The sequence below is a fragment of the Hipposideros armiger genome, unplaced genomic scaffold (genome assembly GCF_001890085.2).
Source record: "Hipposideros armiger isolate ML-2016 unplaced genomic scaffold, ASM189008v1 scaffold_190, whole genome shotgun sequence".
In the NCBI taxonomy this organism is placed as follows: domain Eukaryota; kingdom Metazoa; phylum Chordata; class Mammalia; order Chiroptera; family Hipposideridae; genus Hipposideros; species Hipposideros armiger.
In genome coordinates this window covers 1,247,235-1,263,435 of record NW_017731540.1, presented here as the reverse complement: position 1 = coordinate 1,263,435, position 16,201 = coordinate 1,247,235, and the positions used below count along the sequence as shown (strand labels likewise).

The 16,201-nt window shown below is 40.8% G+C and overlaps 1 protein-coding gene across 3 annotated transcripts in view; it reads right to left on the bottom strand.

Moving 5' to 3' along the window:
* The window catches only part of KLF7 (KLF transcription factor 7), a 90,632-nt gene that overhangs the window by 34,490 nt on the left and 39,941 nt on the right, over positions 1-16,201 (bottom strand). The gene's annotated exons all lie outside the window — the stretch shown is intronic.

The window sequence follows — 16,201 nt, the reverse complement described above, 5'->3', positions numbered from 1 at the left end:
AAGTCAAGATTCTGCCAAGACAAGAAACACTTTGGAAAGCTGTCGGAAACGATGATGGTAATTGCTGCTGAGACCAGGAAATGGGCTGAAAGCACAGCAAATGGGATGGGCTGTGGTGGAAATGGGGCGGGGGTGGTCTTTGCTCCTCTGCCCCTTCCTGGTTTCCTTCCTAGGAAATTCCAGCAAAATATTGCAGAGTGGGCTTTGGAGTCAGACACAGGCTTAAAAGTCAGCTTGACCACTTATGAGGTGGGTACCCCTGGGCTCTTGTAGGCTTCCATTTTCCCTTCCATTTCCCGACCTACCTTGGAAGAATTCGGGGCAGCGACAGAGGTACAGCGCCAGCAGGCTGCCTGATTCGTAGGCAGAGTGCCCCTAGTCTGGGACTGGGACCACCCTGCCTTTCCCTACCTTCCTTCTTGGCTCCAGAAAAGGGCGGCAGGTGTGCATGAACCTCACATCCTTCAGCTGTCTCACCTCTCACAGGTGAAAACACGGCAAACCTCAACAAAAAGCTGGGCAGGTTGTTTTGGCCGTAACCACATAGAGAACTAAACACCAAGCTTGGGCTGCTGGGACATGGGAGGTACGTACGCTCCTTCCGGGGCAAGCATTATCATGAATAATTAAAGAGAAACTCTGCTTATTAAAATAAATGAACAAAGGATGCCTTTGACATAGTAGCCACTTTAAAAATATTTTTTGGTTGTGTTAGGAGACCGTTTTTTTGGTTTTTTTTTTAGTTATGGCTCCTTCCAATTTGATCATCTTCAGAGGCCTCCCTATCAATTTGGGTAAATTAGCAAGCTTCTCCTCCGTATGGAGCAGCAGCCGTAAATCACAAATACGAGCGTGTGTAAAATTATATAGCATGGGCCCAGCGTAATAATAAACACATTTATATTTTATAACTGCTGTTTTCTCCACCTTGGAGCCATCGCACTGCCTGGGCCCCAGAGGCTCGCAAGCACTCCCCACCGGCGCCCCCGTATAGCAGTCTTGCTTTGTGTGCAGTTTTCCTGGCCCCTCGGCTCAGACCACTCACTATCTGCCAAATGCCAGCCGGCTCCTCTTTGTGCTGCGGGGGGCAAGGCATCATACCGGCTCCTGGCCCTCTGTGCAGCACAGCAGAGACACAAATGAGCAGGTGACCTTTCAAACCGTGGCAAAATGGGCCCTTGACCCAGGGACCTCCAAACTTCAGTGGTTTCACTGTCTAAATCAGCCAACTGAAAAGATCTATGTTTGCACAATGTGATTGTGTTTACACAAAGATTTAACGCCTCAATAGAGCAAAAGCTGTTCAGTTAATTTTAATTATTGCTTTATTCTTCTCACAACAGATTTTTTAAAATGTTTAACAGCGAGCTCGGGGTAATTGATCCCATAAGCTTTGTGCCTATGGTACTTCTAGCTCATGCGATGACAGGAGTGGGAAGGATGTATGAAAGGTTTTGTTTAGCTGAAGGATTCTTTCCAGCCCCTGACTTTGCTTATTAACCATTCTCTGTGGAGAAGATGGACGCCAAGGAAACCCACAGAAACACTTCAAGATCTGACTGTGGGAGGGGGAAGAAGACACACAGGTGGGTTAGAAAGCATTCTAAATGCTTAGGGGCAAATTCTAAGACAGCGAAAGGGGAAGCGTAAATGGGGATGGGGACCCTGCCAATCATAACAATTTATTAAGGTTATTTCTTTGGCAGGTAGAACAGATTAAAGGGGGAAGTAAATTTGAAAATACAAAAATGCACAGGAGCACAGGATTGAACAACAAAAAAAATCTATCGGCACACAATCGTCAAAAAGCAGAGCCCTCAGGGGTCATATATGCTGTTCCTTCTACCTTCCAGGAATTTGTCTTTTGGTGTTGAAACCTTTTCTCTCCTCAGATCTCTGGAAGACAATGCAAGTGCCCATCACTCAGAGGTTCCTGGAGATCCTTTGGGCAGAATGTTAGAAAAGCAGCTATTCTTCACCTCATGCTTTTGTGAACACAGAGAAGAGAGTGCTGCACACAGCAGCAGAATCTTAACCTGAGTTTGGGATCTTTGCCCATTAGGGGATTTATAATTCCTGTATCGAGCGAGTGGTTTTCTCCTTAAGACATTTAACACATCCATAAATATCCTCCAAAAAGTGGGACAAAAAGGGAATAAAACAGCGTTATCTGTAGCTGAATATTTATCACACAAATAAAAACAAAAGCACAAATTCTTTGTTCAACATCCCCTAGCAAAACTCCTGTATACCTAACATAGCAACATGCAACTTACACACCAAGATCCATCCATCCTTAGCTTCCCCCAACCTCTTCACTAAGGCACCTCCATTTGGATTTAGTGATAAAAGAGGATGGCTAAGGTCCATTTTTTTTAAGAAGTCAGGGAGGCGTTTCTATTTACCATTTGTCTCCACAAATTTTTTAAAAATATGCAAATGCAGTGGTACCAAGACATCGTTTTGAGAATCAATACCTTGCATTTGTTTCCATCTTCAAAAGTTCAAAAGTAGCTTGCATCCTTAAAATAGAAAAAAAAACAACCCCAAAACCTCAAAGATCAAGGTTCTTAAGTTCAATCAAAATAGAATACAGGAATACATAAGACAATTATTCAGTTTTCTTAGCTATTCTAAATTTTTTGTCACATTGGACAAGTTCAAGATAATAACTTACAGGTTACTTGGCATGTATATGAAATAAGAAGCAAATATTAAGCCATTTGTTTTGCTGAACCATAAACACAACTAAATTCATTTATATCCTGTTTTAATTTAGGCCCATAAAAGAAATATCTGATTTCTAAAGGAAATTCTTTTGGAAGGGATACGCTCTACAGTTTGGGAGAGAAACCTCTGAAAAGTCATTCTCTGAGCCTCAGTTTCCTCATCTATAAAATGGGAATAAGAAAAGTTGCCACACAGGTAAGTGAGGTCTAAATGTAATGAGGTACGTGAAAGCACTTGGTAAGCTATAAAGATCAGTACAGGTGATATCATTGCTTACTTACTTGGAGAAAGCCGTAAGGAAGGGACAGCCATTCCCAGGCTTGGTGCCCAATTGCCTTCTCATTCCCAAAGCCACCTGAGTAGGAATGCCTCAGCCTACCCTTTCTTTAGCACATCTGCTCTGGGGAGCTGACTAAATAACCATTGCATTGTCAGGTCATCAAGACACATATTACTAATTCCCTACTGGGCCTAAAACTAAGGCCCAATAACAACTGTGATCCAAAACATGGCACTTACCATGACCCCAGGAGGCCAGCGCACTAATCGCAATCTCTCCAAGTGGCAAAGGATAAGCTAATCTGTGTGAAAGACACAGATGTCACGTACTCCCTACAGCCACATTCACATGTATGGGAAGAATAATGTCAGCAGTATTATCTCCAAACAGCAAGGACAATGCCGCACAATTATAATAGCATATTGTCCATTGTATCTGGGGATGACACGTCTGACAATGTTATTTTCTATGCATGTGAATGTAGCTGAGAGGGCCAATGCATAATTCACATCTCCTGACAAAATGCAAGCATAAAGTATGTGTCCATTAGATAATGCCATGTAAATCCTTTTACCTAAGATAGCACTTTTCTCCCTAAGAACTCCAAATGCTTCACAGTACTTTCCTGACAGTGCTGATGTGAACCAGAATAGCGAATGAAATGAAGTGCAATGAAGTAGCACATACTTCAATATAGCTTTCCCAATAAAAGTTCTCTTTTCTGACTGAAAACATTTATTCTCAGTCTTATTTCTACCCTCACAGTCAACCTTCTTTTGGGTAACCAGGAAACGGTTATAATTCAGTAAGGCGGCCGTACATGAAGGGACAGGTAGAAAATGATCGTTAGTGTCTGGCCAGCTGAGCCCATTTCCTGGCTAAAAGCCTCCCTCCCCTATACCAGCCTGGCAGCTCCTGTGGTTCAAACCCCTGCCTCAGCAAAATCTCAAATTATTACAGGTCAGGAGCCTTCAGCGAGAGGGGAGGGGCTATTGCTTGTGAACAGCCGCCATCACAAATGTTCAATCTAGAAAGCTAAGCATCTACAATAGTAGAGGTGAAGAGATTTCCCTCACGTCATTGGGGGTAGAATAGCACATCTTCTAAGTCCCAACAGAAATAATACACTATATAATGTTTATATTTAGTCAATTTTAAAAAGATCATAAAAGGGAAGGCAAGACCTGGTAAACAGTCTTAAAAGGATGAGGAACTATTTTGCAAGTGGTGCAGCGTAACCCAAAGAGAAGCGGACAGCTAAGGTTGCGTTAGGCCAGGCTTTCTCAACCACTGTTGGCATTTGGGGCCCAATGATTCTTTGTTGTGGGGGCTGTCCTGTGCACTGTAGGATGTTTAACAGTATCCCTGCCCTCCATTTACCAGATGCCAGTAGCAACCCCCTCCCAGGCATCGGCAAATGTCCCTTGAGGGGCAAAATCGGCCCAAGTTGAGAATCACTGCATTAGGCAACTAATGATCTCACGTTTGGGAAGAACGGCTGGGCTACAATTTTGCTCTCACACATAATGGCCTCTTTAGCCATTGAGAGGAGGCCCCAATACCCTTCTGGAACAGTCGTGTGACTTTCATGTTCCTGCCGGAACCTCATTAGCCTCACAAGTTTTTGTAGGGTCAGGGAAAGCCCAACGGAGTGGATCAGCTCCTGTGGCGAGCAGGCAGCCATGTGAGGCTGTAAGCACAGAGTGTCCAGCTGAATGGCTGAGGGGGGCTCCATCCAAGGCTGCCTCTGCCCCACGGAAGGGGCACCTTTTTCTGATTCACACACAGGCACAATATGGGTTAGCAGCAGCCCTGCTGGGCAGTCAGCAGCCATCAGATTCCTCTTTCTCAGGTTTGTCAACTGATTTACCTCCTATAAGAGGTAGTAGCTTTGTGTGGAGATGAGAATCAGCGAAGCAGGTTTTCACAACCTAGGCGAATGGAAAAGCTGAAGCAGCTACAAGCAGTTATCTCCTTTCCTCAAGCCCTAAAGCCTGCTGTGCTCCCACTATCACTTTATGAAACATGGGAGACATCCAAAGAATAAAGTCCTACCTGTCCAGAAAAGTATGAAGAAAGGAAGCTTGAAAGTGGGCACTAGTGTTCGTTCATGGCTTGGGCTAACCATGCACACATCAGCCTTTTCAAAGACCCCTGCCTTGGGTTCCCCAGGTCTTACCAGCGTCAGAACACAGATACATAACCACACACAATGCATGGGTGAAGAGTGGTGGACAAGACCCAGGACATTTTGGGACTTCTCACCCCATGTCCTTGCTTTAGCTGACTAAGGACCATCCATAATACACATGGAAAGCTGTTGTTCTGAAAATCTGCCATCAGCAAAGACTAAACACTCAAATAATCAAAACCACCCCCTCCCAAAGTCAGAATATAAAATTTGTCAAGCGGTAAGGAATGTTCTGACTTCTGATGACTCCTCATAATCAAATAACTCAGTCCTTTAATGGACGAATACCTCTGAATGATTAACAGCTAGTCCTCTTAACAGAGATAGAAGAAATAGTACTGTACCTGCTCTGTAGTTCTCCCTCTGATAATAAGGTTTCCTTTTGCAGTTTGAACGCTACTAATGGCTAGCTGGTTTCCTTAAGATCTATGGAACACTGCAATATTCTGTCCATCATCCTAGCCTAGCTTGAGGCCTTCTATCTATTTTAAGGATACTTGAAGCTGAAATGATTCCGATCTGATCTTATAGCGGCAGGGCTTGTTGCTCAGAATAGACCTCCTCCAGCTTTACTTTCAATAGGGGATAGCAGATCTCATTAGTATGGGAACCCAGTATCGGCCATTAGCATCAAGGAAGAGTTGCCTTTGCTACTAAGTATTTCCATGCACAGTCACACAACATGCTCCCAGTTTTCTCAATAAAACGGCTCCTTCCCAGGGGGACAAAGTTGCCTCTTTAAGGGGCCCCAATGTACATACACTTTCTCCACCATTTAAAGTGAAGCCTCCTTGAAGCATCGCTTCACTTCTTAAGAATCTTCCTCCCCACACTTCCAATGAGAATTTCAATCATGATGAAATGGAAACATCTATTTAAATAGGAGGCACAACTATGTGAAAAGTAATTACACATTTTTTTTTTAAATCACAAAATGAACGTTAGGTTTATTTTGCATCACATTTGTTTGTTTGCTCTAAGAAAATAAGACGTGTAAAACATGCATTATTTCTATGTAAATGTAATGAATGTATCACCAAAAAAGTGCCTGAGATATGTGTTGTGCACATTCATGGGAATGAAATCCATAATGCAAATTCATGGGCCTAGAAGCTTCCCTTTGCTCCTTCTGAATGAATAAAACAGTTGGGAAAATCCCATAATCACTTTTAGTCCATTTTATTTCTTTGCTTTATACTCTGTATGATATCATGAAGAATGGCTATACAGGAATTCGGTCCATTTAAGAGATAAAGTGGCAGTATCCTTAAGACGTTAAAGATGCTGCTTTGCTATTAAGTTAGTAATTTTAAGGTTTGCACAAATTCTATCAGGGCCCATATCAAATATAGATGTGTAACAATCTGCCAGTTCTTTCTTAAGAAGACCAAATCCATCATTTAAGTAATAAGTCTTTAAATGTCTTGTTTCTTTTAAATCATATTCAAAAGGTATGCAGAGAAAAGAAAGACTTCAAGATTCTAGTGTGTTTTTATAGCTAAAGGATTTAGTTGAGAAAGCAGGCTGAGGGGACGCAGGTGCCAGACATTGTGTAGAATTTGCACTTATGCTCCATTAATTGCCAGCATATCTTCTTTCCCTTTCCCCTTCCCTCCCCCCATTAAATCCCTCTGGAAAACAGCAGAGCAGCAGGCCCAGACTGGTACCCAGCAGCAACACCAGGAGCAGAAGTAGCCAATTAGCCTCCAGAATACAAAGAGGGAGGGAAAAAAAAAATGATGCAGTTACCTAGCAACCAGAAAGAGCAGAAACAGCTGTGTAGCAGGCCCAGGCTGGTACCCAGGCAGAAACAGGATAGCCAATTAGCACACTGTATTTAATGCTGATGTGGTTTCCTAGTAACAGGCTGTACAAGTCTGTCTGTTGCATTTTCTTCCTCCCTTCCTCACATTTTCCTCAATCATGCACAGTATTACTATTTGCCCTAATTACTGTTTCTCCACTGCTTCAAGCGGCCATTATTTTGTCCCCAGAGAAATTGGAAGAACTCAGAAAAAAAATCTTCTGTAATGACAGTATTTAGTTTCCAATTCAGATTAGTTGTAAGCCTTGAGACACTAAACAACAACAGAGAATGAAAAAAACAAAAAAAAACAGCAAATTACCTTCTGCCTAAATTTCTAAGTAGCTTATGGTACCTTTCTACATGCTAATATTTACATGTGGATGAGGCCAAAAAATATTTAAATGCATACTTGGGTTTTGCCATACACTACATTTTCAAATAGGCTGAGTCCTCTGTGTACTTGGATTTATTCATATTGATTTTCTGACACTGTCTCCCGAACACTAGGAACATAAAATGTCTTATTACCTATATCAGAAAAGGTAGATGTATCTTTTGTTGCTCTTTTTAAAAATACCAATATTAGTTTCAACAGGCCCATGACCAACTGAGAATTCAATAAGAAGGATCATTATTTCCTTTCTATCATAGAAGCTGAGTACGGCGAAGGGTGTGTGTATCCATAGTAAGGGAATTCAAACCAACACCAGGTTAGAAGTTCATAATCACAGCAATGAATTCCAGTGAGGTGACATTAAATCACATAAACACCCAAAATGAAGACAGAAAGCTTTTACACAGGAATGCTGCAAGGCTGTTCTAAAATCTTCCCTACTGCATCTTGCTACACTTGTATATGCTAGAATATGTACCAGAGTCAGCCTTTTTCTTGGGTTCTATTTATCAGGGCTCAAATTATGTAATTCTACATTTTTTAGGGCATCCATTACACTCCTAGAAAACTCCCTCACTTAAGTGACATCAATATTGGAAAAATCTATACAAAATTTATAGAAAATTAAAAAATCTATACAAAATACAAAAAAAAAATCTTACAAAATTTCTCTGATATAAAAATAGCAAGGGCTCTGGAGGAAGGAAGACATTAGATACCCTCACACACCTAACTGGGCAATAGTCTACCATGAAGGAAAAGAACTTTCTCTGCTGAGGATGGCTTCTGGCTTCTCGTCCGCAACAAAAGGATTGATGGCTTTTTTTCAACTTTCGCTCACCTAATGAAACGGTTGAAAGTAGGCTATCCCGACACACATGGGATTTTTAAAAATTTTACATTGTATGCCTGAAAACAGTATGTGTTACATTGTGTAACTTTACTGAATTCCATAAATTAAGCATCAATTATAGTCATAGAAAAAGGATACATTCTGAAGGCAGAAACAATAAAAACCTAACAATGTTTTATGATACTAGATGAGTAGTTTATAATACAAAATGGTTTTAAACTAGAAATGCATTTTATTTTGCAAACAACATAAAAACGGTCCAATCTGAATGTAGGTAACTTTTGAAGAGAAGAAAAGAAGAGGCAGAGTCCAAAACAGAAGAGGGTCTGCTAAGCAGATCTGGTTTAGGAAAAGCTGGACCTAGGTTCCATAAAAAACTGGTAATAGGATGCCCTGGTCTTCTATTCCTAGAATCTTCTGAGGTCCAATCCTGGGTCAGTGCCCAACTCAATAAGCACAAAAGATAAAGGAGAAGGTAAGATGAACAGAAATGTAGGGCAGACCATGGGAAGCTTATTCTCACTGCAGACACTCACAGCAGGCATGGGAAACAACTCCATCATTGGTTGGCCAAACCAGCACAATAAAAAATTACTAACTTTTGATTAAATTGAATGGTGTTGCTTCTACTAACATTTAGCTTAATAACAGTCATGTCAATATGTTATTCTTTAAAAATCATTGAAAACAAGTTATTCTTAGAAAATGTAGAAAATCTAATAGCAGGGGATGGGGAAAAGGTGAAAAATGGAGGTGGGGAATGCTCCTCTAGCTTCCAGTACACCCCCGGTCTTTCTCCCTACTTGCTTGCAGATTCCTGAAATTCCATTAACAGTTTCCCATAAGTGAAGATTTTAAAAAATAATAACAGAAGATGCCAGTGTTTTACACTGGCTGGTGGATGTGCCATCTACCAATCAACAGTGTACTGCTAAGCAGATCCTTCCTGATGTAAAGGAGGGTAAAGGAAGGCTTCTGGAGGCAGGAAGTGACTCAGGACAGGAAAGCATCAGGCACAAGATTCTTAGGTGGGGCATGGGTAAGGAAAGAACTGAAATTTTAGGAAACAGGTTTGCCCAGCGCCATTCAGTTCACCCCCATTAGGGTGGGAACAAATGGAGAATATCTGGTTGGAAAGGACCAGGCTCTCTCCTTTGGTATCTGAGTAGTCTGACAGAGCTTTGAGTCCTGTTACACATGTGCCCGTGGTAGGCTGAATTCCCAGAGTTCCATTTGCTTATCAGAACTAACTTCCATATATGAAAAGAATGAGTCTCATGATCCATTTTCAAGGTTTTAACTATAGTTTCTATTAAATTCAATCTGGATGTTTTTCTAAGAAAGACATATCATTTTACAAAATTGTTTTTCATCTATCTTTGTATTTTAACTAGTTTTTTAAAAAGAATTACTTCAAAGTTTAAAAAGCAAGTTCTTTGTTTTTGTTCCTATTTTTACACATGAATTTCTTAAACGTCTCTTTTTTTTTATTCAAACAGTATCACTCCATTATCGTTTCAACTTCAGAAGACAAGAAAAGTAATACCTACCACCAATGAATTCTTATATCATCTTAACACATTTTACAAAGCTCCATTTAACTTTCCTCAAACCTTCTAACGTAATATGTACAATATAACCATGATCACCATGGTCATTAACGTTCTTATTATAACAGAAACAGCTTCTGAACATTTTCTATTTATGAAAGGGAACAGTTTTCTTTCAAGTTCACACTTGGCCTCCCCAATGTCATTCCTCCGTTTGCAAAGACTTCTCATGGTCCTCCATTTCTTTTCTCTGTCGGAGATGGCCTAACTTTTAAATCTTCGAAATTAAAACTTAAATTCCTCTCACCCTTCCTGCTCCCACCCCCAGTCTATTCTCTTTAGACATCAACTTCCAAATATAATGATTTTATGAAGATGTATTTCAGGCCTTTCCATCAAAAAGCGAGGTCCTCTGAGGTGGAGAAAAGAATAGTGTCTAGTATACCGGGTGTTTAATAAATATTATTTACAATGAAATATGTATTAATTTCATGTTTTTACTTTCTCCTCCATTCTTATTTTAACATGTTTACTTACTTTGAGACTACCAATTATCCATTAAAAGGACGTCTGGAATAGGCATCGCACAAAGCCTACATTTATTACCGTATTATAACGATAAAATAAATGTGCTTGCTCTATACATGCTGAGTGTGAGCCATTGTACCCAATCGATGTTTACCTAAATTTATCTCTATAAATGTTAAAGCCTCGCAATTGCTAAATTATCATGGTGAAACTCAAAGACGTTCTGATTCATAAAATTCTCCCATCAATTGTTTTCTACCACCTTATTCATACTCCTCCTTTACAAGCTCTCTTTAAACTCTTGAATACACTAAATCCATGCTATCAAACGCTCCTATTAAACTCTCTCCACCTTGTGAACCGAACGGTTAACCCTTATTCCGGTTTCCATCCCATAATCGGGGTTTAATGAGTTTCTGCCTCAACACGTGGATAAACTTCATTAGCAGCCATGTGTCTCAGCATATTCAAGGCCCTTTAATGTCTTAAAAATGGTCCTATTTCAGTAGCTATTGTGTAAGTTCAAAGAATTCTTATCTAAGGCATCAAGGAAATTGAAAGTGGTCGATAGGCCCCCTATAGTTCTAGACTGAGGTATTTACTTTTGTCCTACTGATATGCCTGACCTTGAAACATAGCTTCAATTTATATAAATTAGTGTATTATCACATTGGCATCATTTAGAAGGATGAATAGCATCAATAAACACCCTGTCCAGAAAAAGAAAAGCGACTTTTTATCTCCTAATCATCCATGCTGCTTCTGACCACTGATAGGAGCCACTACTCCCTTTTAACCCCGTCTTCCTCTACCACCTCCATTTTCTAATGGGCCCTTCCTTTCTCCTCTGCTGGTCACTCCGTGGCACCACACTTGACATCTGTGGAATGACTGAATGGACAAAGTGAGTAAGAAGCAAGATGATCTAGTAAATAAGATGCAAGCCTAAGGGACAGGAGATATTAGTCAAACTTTAATTCTGCCCAGGGGGGTTTGTATAACCCGGGCTAAGGCATTTTTACATTTTTGGTCCTCAGTTTTTCCTATATGTGATAATGCTTACCTTTCTTATTTCATAGGGATAGAGCGTTAATTTAACATTTGTCATTTAAATGAGTGCACTGGGACTGCTACAGGAAAGTCTCTCTTTAATCCTAAGGTTTAAAAAAAATGGTTTAATAGTAATGGCCAATAATAGTAGCTATAGCAGTAACAATAATGGGCCTGGAAATGGAAGCCCGTTCCTTTATAATTTCCTTGTTCTGGATCTTACTCACTGGATGAGGCAATATGTTTAACTTCTATCTATGTAGAAGACACTTAAAGTAGTTGTCATTGTCACTTTGTATTTAAACTCTAAGTTTCTCATTTCCTCTTAATTATGGGTTACTAAGAAAAATATCTACTTGACTCCTTTTTCCCTCATTAGTAGCATAAAAAAGCTTGGACTGGATCAATAGTGTTTTGTTCAAATCCTGGCCCAGCTACTTAGGAACTGTGTGAAAATGGACAAGGTAGTTGACCTCTGTGGATCTCCTCATCTATAAAATAAGAACAGTACCTCTATCATTAGATTAATATAGGATTAAAAAGATTAATATTTGTAAAAGACTTTGAAAAAATGCACAGCAAGTGCTTTATAAGTATTTGTTGAATAAGTAAAATTATTAAATTTCAAACTTTAAAGAACTTTCATTATATGTATAAAATAAGCACTTAACACAACACGCATCCTTTTGTTTGTGATGTTTTAGCCCCCCTTTTCTGAAAACAAACTATTTCCCTAAATCCTAATTAAACATAGAGATTGCGCCTCATCTTCATTCATTGTGACCTGCCCCAAAGCAGATAGAAAATACTCAGTAAATGGCACACTTGTGTTACCTTTCCAACTGAAAACATCCCTTTACATGCTTCAGTGCGAAATTTATAATGTCCTCATCACAATCCACGGATCAGACTAACGCAACCCCGGTCCCTAGAGAGAGCCCTCCGAACAGCACAGGTGAGAACATGGCCTCTTTCCTCCCTGCTCTGTGACCAACCACCAAAGATATCACCGCTGGCCTTTGTCCTGGCTTGACCAGCATGTCTTACTCCTACTAGTATAAATGTGGACATGCTTTTAGGTAAAAGTCCATATTAGAAAAGTCTGCTCATTTAACACAAAGCACCATTTTAATCCTAGGCTTTTCTTCTCATCTCAGATGTGATCAAGAAGAAATGTGAAAAATAATGTTTTCTTTTTGCATAGAAACTACTAACATTTTAACAAATTGATTTTTGCTGCAAGTGAGAAGAATAGAGTGATTTAAAAAAAAAACAAAAAACTAAACGTGAAGGTTTCCCCTGCATCAAAATATAAGGATTATTTAGCTGACTCCAAGAAGATGACTAAAACTATGATCATAATGGTTGAATTATTGAAAAAGAATAAATATATTATACAAAGGCCAGAAGACAGAGGGGGAGAGAAAGGCCTATAATGGCTTGGCTGCTGAAGGACATTTTTATGCTCATGCCAGCACTAAGTGCTCTTCCCAATGAATAAACCATATGTCCATTTTTACATGCTTCCCTTCACGGAGGCTGTGCTGCTTCACAATATTCCCTTTGTCCCAGTCCCTGCCTCATCTTCTTCCATTGCCCCCACCCCCATCCTCCGGGATCCCCCATCCCTAACTTCACCTACTTGGGGAACCAGTATTTGCGCCCTAGCTACCGACTTGAACATCTGCTACCTTAAAAAAAAAAAAAATCACCTCATTGCCTAACATCCTTCAAGGCAAAAAGTTTAAAGGAACAGCTATAGGGGTTGGGGTGGGGGCGGGGGTAGCCTATCTTTCTCAGCACAGTAAATTCTATCTATAGAAAGATTAAATGAATAACACTACAAATTCCTCAGTGAAAGCAATCCCAAATCACCAACACAGTATTGTCTTTCTTATGCATAGACAGGGACCCATACATTTTATTTCGTTTTTTCCAACTGTGTCTCTTTTTCAACATATTACCATATAAAAGAGATAGAGCATATATATAATTCTAGAGAACAAAATGCTAGTATTTCCCTCTTTCTCCTGGATGTTTTCTCATCTTTTTTTTTTTTTTTTTTCTGTCCCCAAACAGTTCCCCAACTGAAAGATAGGAAATTTTTTCACGGAATTAAAGTGAGCCCTGTGTCAAAACAGCTTGCCCGAATCCAACCAGAGCCCCCTTTTTAAAACTTTCATTTCAACATTTGGTCAGCAGCTCTCCCCACTCCAATCACTTGTATCAGCAGACTCTTCTCTAACCTGAATTCCCATCACCATATACCTTTGCCCTCAAGCTTTTACTAGTCCATTTCCTTGATACGTTTGCACTTCAAATTTGATTCCATCCTTCATGCTGTTTTCATTATTCTTAGTTCATCCACACCACATAAATTATCACCTTTGTTTTCAGTTCCCCATGTGCCCCATTCACACCAATTCCAAATAAATACTTCTGATTCCCATCCATTTAATCCAAATTAATTCATATTCCTTCTCCCCATCCTCCACCCCCACTTCTACCTCCCCTCCTTTTCTCTTCCTTACAGCACCTACTTTTCCCTCCAAGCTTGTCTCTGAGGATACAAGGCCACTGCTTCCTGTGTTGTCTTAGGAAACCCCTGCCAGCTTCAATGCCACGTCTGCACGTCCAATTTCACCCTCCACAACTGGTGTCCATGAGCATCATCACCCCCACACTGACAGTGTGAACGCAGCGACAGCAAAGCTTTTTGCTTTTTGCTGGTATTTAACTTTGGCTAACTGGCTTATTTCTAGTTTATAAAAAGCTGTTTTTTTTTTCATGAAAGCATTGCCCATTAATATCAACAGCAATAGTAATAACTACAGCCAAGCCCACTCGTGCCTTTAATGAGCTCTTACAATCTGCCAAGTATTTTATATGTAGTTATTTACTCTTCTAAACAATCTAGGAGATAAACATAATTATCCCTATTTTACAGATGAGGAACCTGAGACTCAGGGAAGATAAGTAACTAATCCAGGTCATAAATCTAAGAAGTGGTAGAACCAGAACTCAAACCCATGTCCACCTGATGACAAAGGCCTGCCCTCAACCAGTCTGCAATGCTGCCTCCCCAATAATGCTTGGGGCCCCCCTGTGTGAATTTCCTGGGCAGAGGAATCCTTCCACTTCAGTCCACCAAAGGCAAGTGGTTATAGGTGATGGGGAACATAATGAGCTCCACCTTGATACTCACTCTGAGAAGATAATGCCCAAAACACAAGCACCAAATAATCAATCACTCCCAAAGAGTTATCTTTCTGACACATCTTTTGAGAAGAGGGGATAAGAAAAAGAGGGATAAGAAAAAGCAGAAAATGCTCTGGACTCCCCCCGCTCCCCCATCCCCCCAGAAAAAGAATCTCTGCTGCCCCATACTAGGCAGGATGCATCCTGTCTTAGCGTCAACAATTCCGAAACGTGTCCATAATCATGAATTCCACACCCTGAACAAAATTCAACATTCTCACCTCATCCTGCTTTCTCTGGTTTCCTGTGGGGAGCAGGAGATGAGTCATGACTGAAGCCTGGGAGCGCTGCACTGTCATTACTTTACTCATGGACTTCAGCAAGAAACGACCTTCAGGACAATGTCAGGGAAAAATCACGCTGACCACAGGAAGTGTTAGCCTTGGTATATGTGGAGTGGAGAACTCGAACCCAAACTCTGATGGGAAACTGTGAATGGGGCTGCACCTGAGCCACAGGTGCTCAAAAGTTATGTTAGGAGACCTTCTCCTGAGCCAAGCAAGAGCCCCCAGGGAAATTAAGTTGACAATCAGAGGAGTTCACGCCTAAGTCCTGTGCGGCTGGGAAGCAGTATCAGTCCTCATCCTCCCATGAGAATAACTTTGCGGTTCAAAACGGTGATTTCTTTGAGTCACATATGAGACATCCCTATTTCAGACAAGTTGTTCTGTACTGAACAAAGACATTTCATGGACTGCCAGGACATGAGAGCTGAAAGGGGCTCTAATAAGAGCCAGATCGTCTGACAGATGTGGGCAGTGAGACCCAGTAAGGTAAAGGGACACGCTCTAGGTCACAGAGCTAGTTAGTTGCGGAGTTAAAACTAGAACCCAGGTTTTCCTGCTTTTTCAGCCCACAAACTTTGTACTGCACATTTCCTTGGTGGCACAGTCCACAAACCACCACAGAACACCAGGAAGAAAGGCAGTGAGCCCAAAAAGAGCTCTCGCCAGACACCTCCTAGCTCAGATGCATCACCCACTCTCTGACCACACTCCTTTTCTGTTGCTTATACTTTCGGAATTTTCCCTACTCGGCTTGTACTGTGCAAGTCATATGCAAAAACCATACAGGCAATACACTGTTGGGGACTCATTTAAAACCCCCAATGACAGTAATTGCTCCTAGGATGCTAACACCAAGAAGAGACACCAGCCTAAACTTCCACCTCAAAGCAGGGAACAGATACCAATTTCAAGGAAAATGCCGGTCTCAGCCTTTTCTCTGTAAACGTCACTCTTCCACATTATCCCATAGCTCCCAAGATCAATGATTCCTGGGAGTCACTACAGAAGTCATGAGTAAAATATACAGTCCCCGTCGGTCCCCACCCACCCTTACCACACACACAGCAATGTAATCACTTTAGCAACTTCTCAGTAACAAGCTCATTAAAAAGCCATTCTGCCATCTCTCCATAAAGCACGCGCCAGAGAACAATGTAAAAGAGGGGATGCCAATTAATTATAGAATGATCGCATCTAATGAACTCTGAAACCCTCCTGCTGTTGGTGACTTTGATGAAAAATCAGGGATGCTGGGGAAAAGAGTGAATGGGGA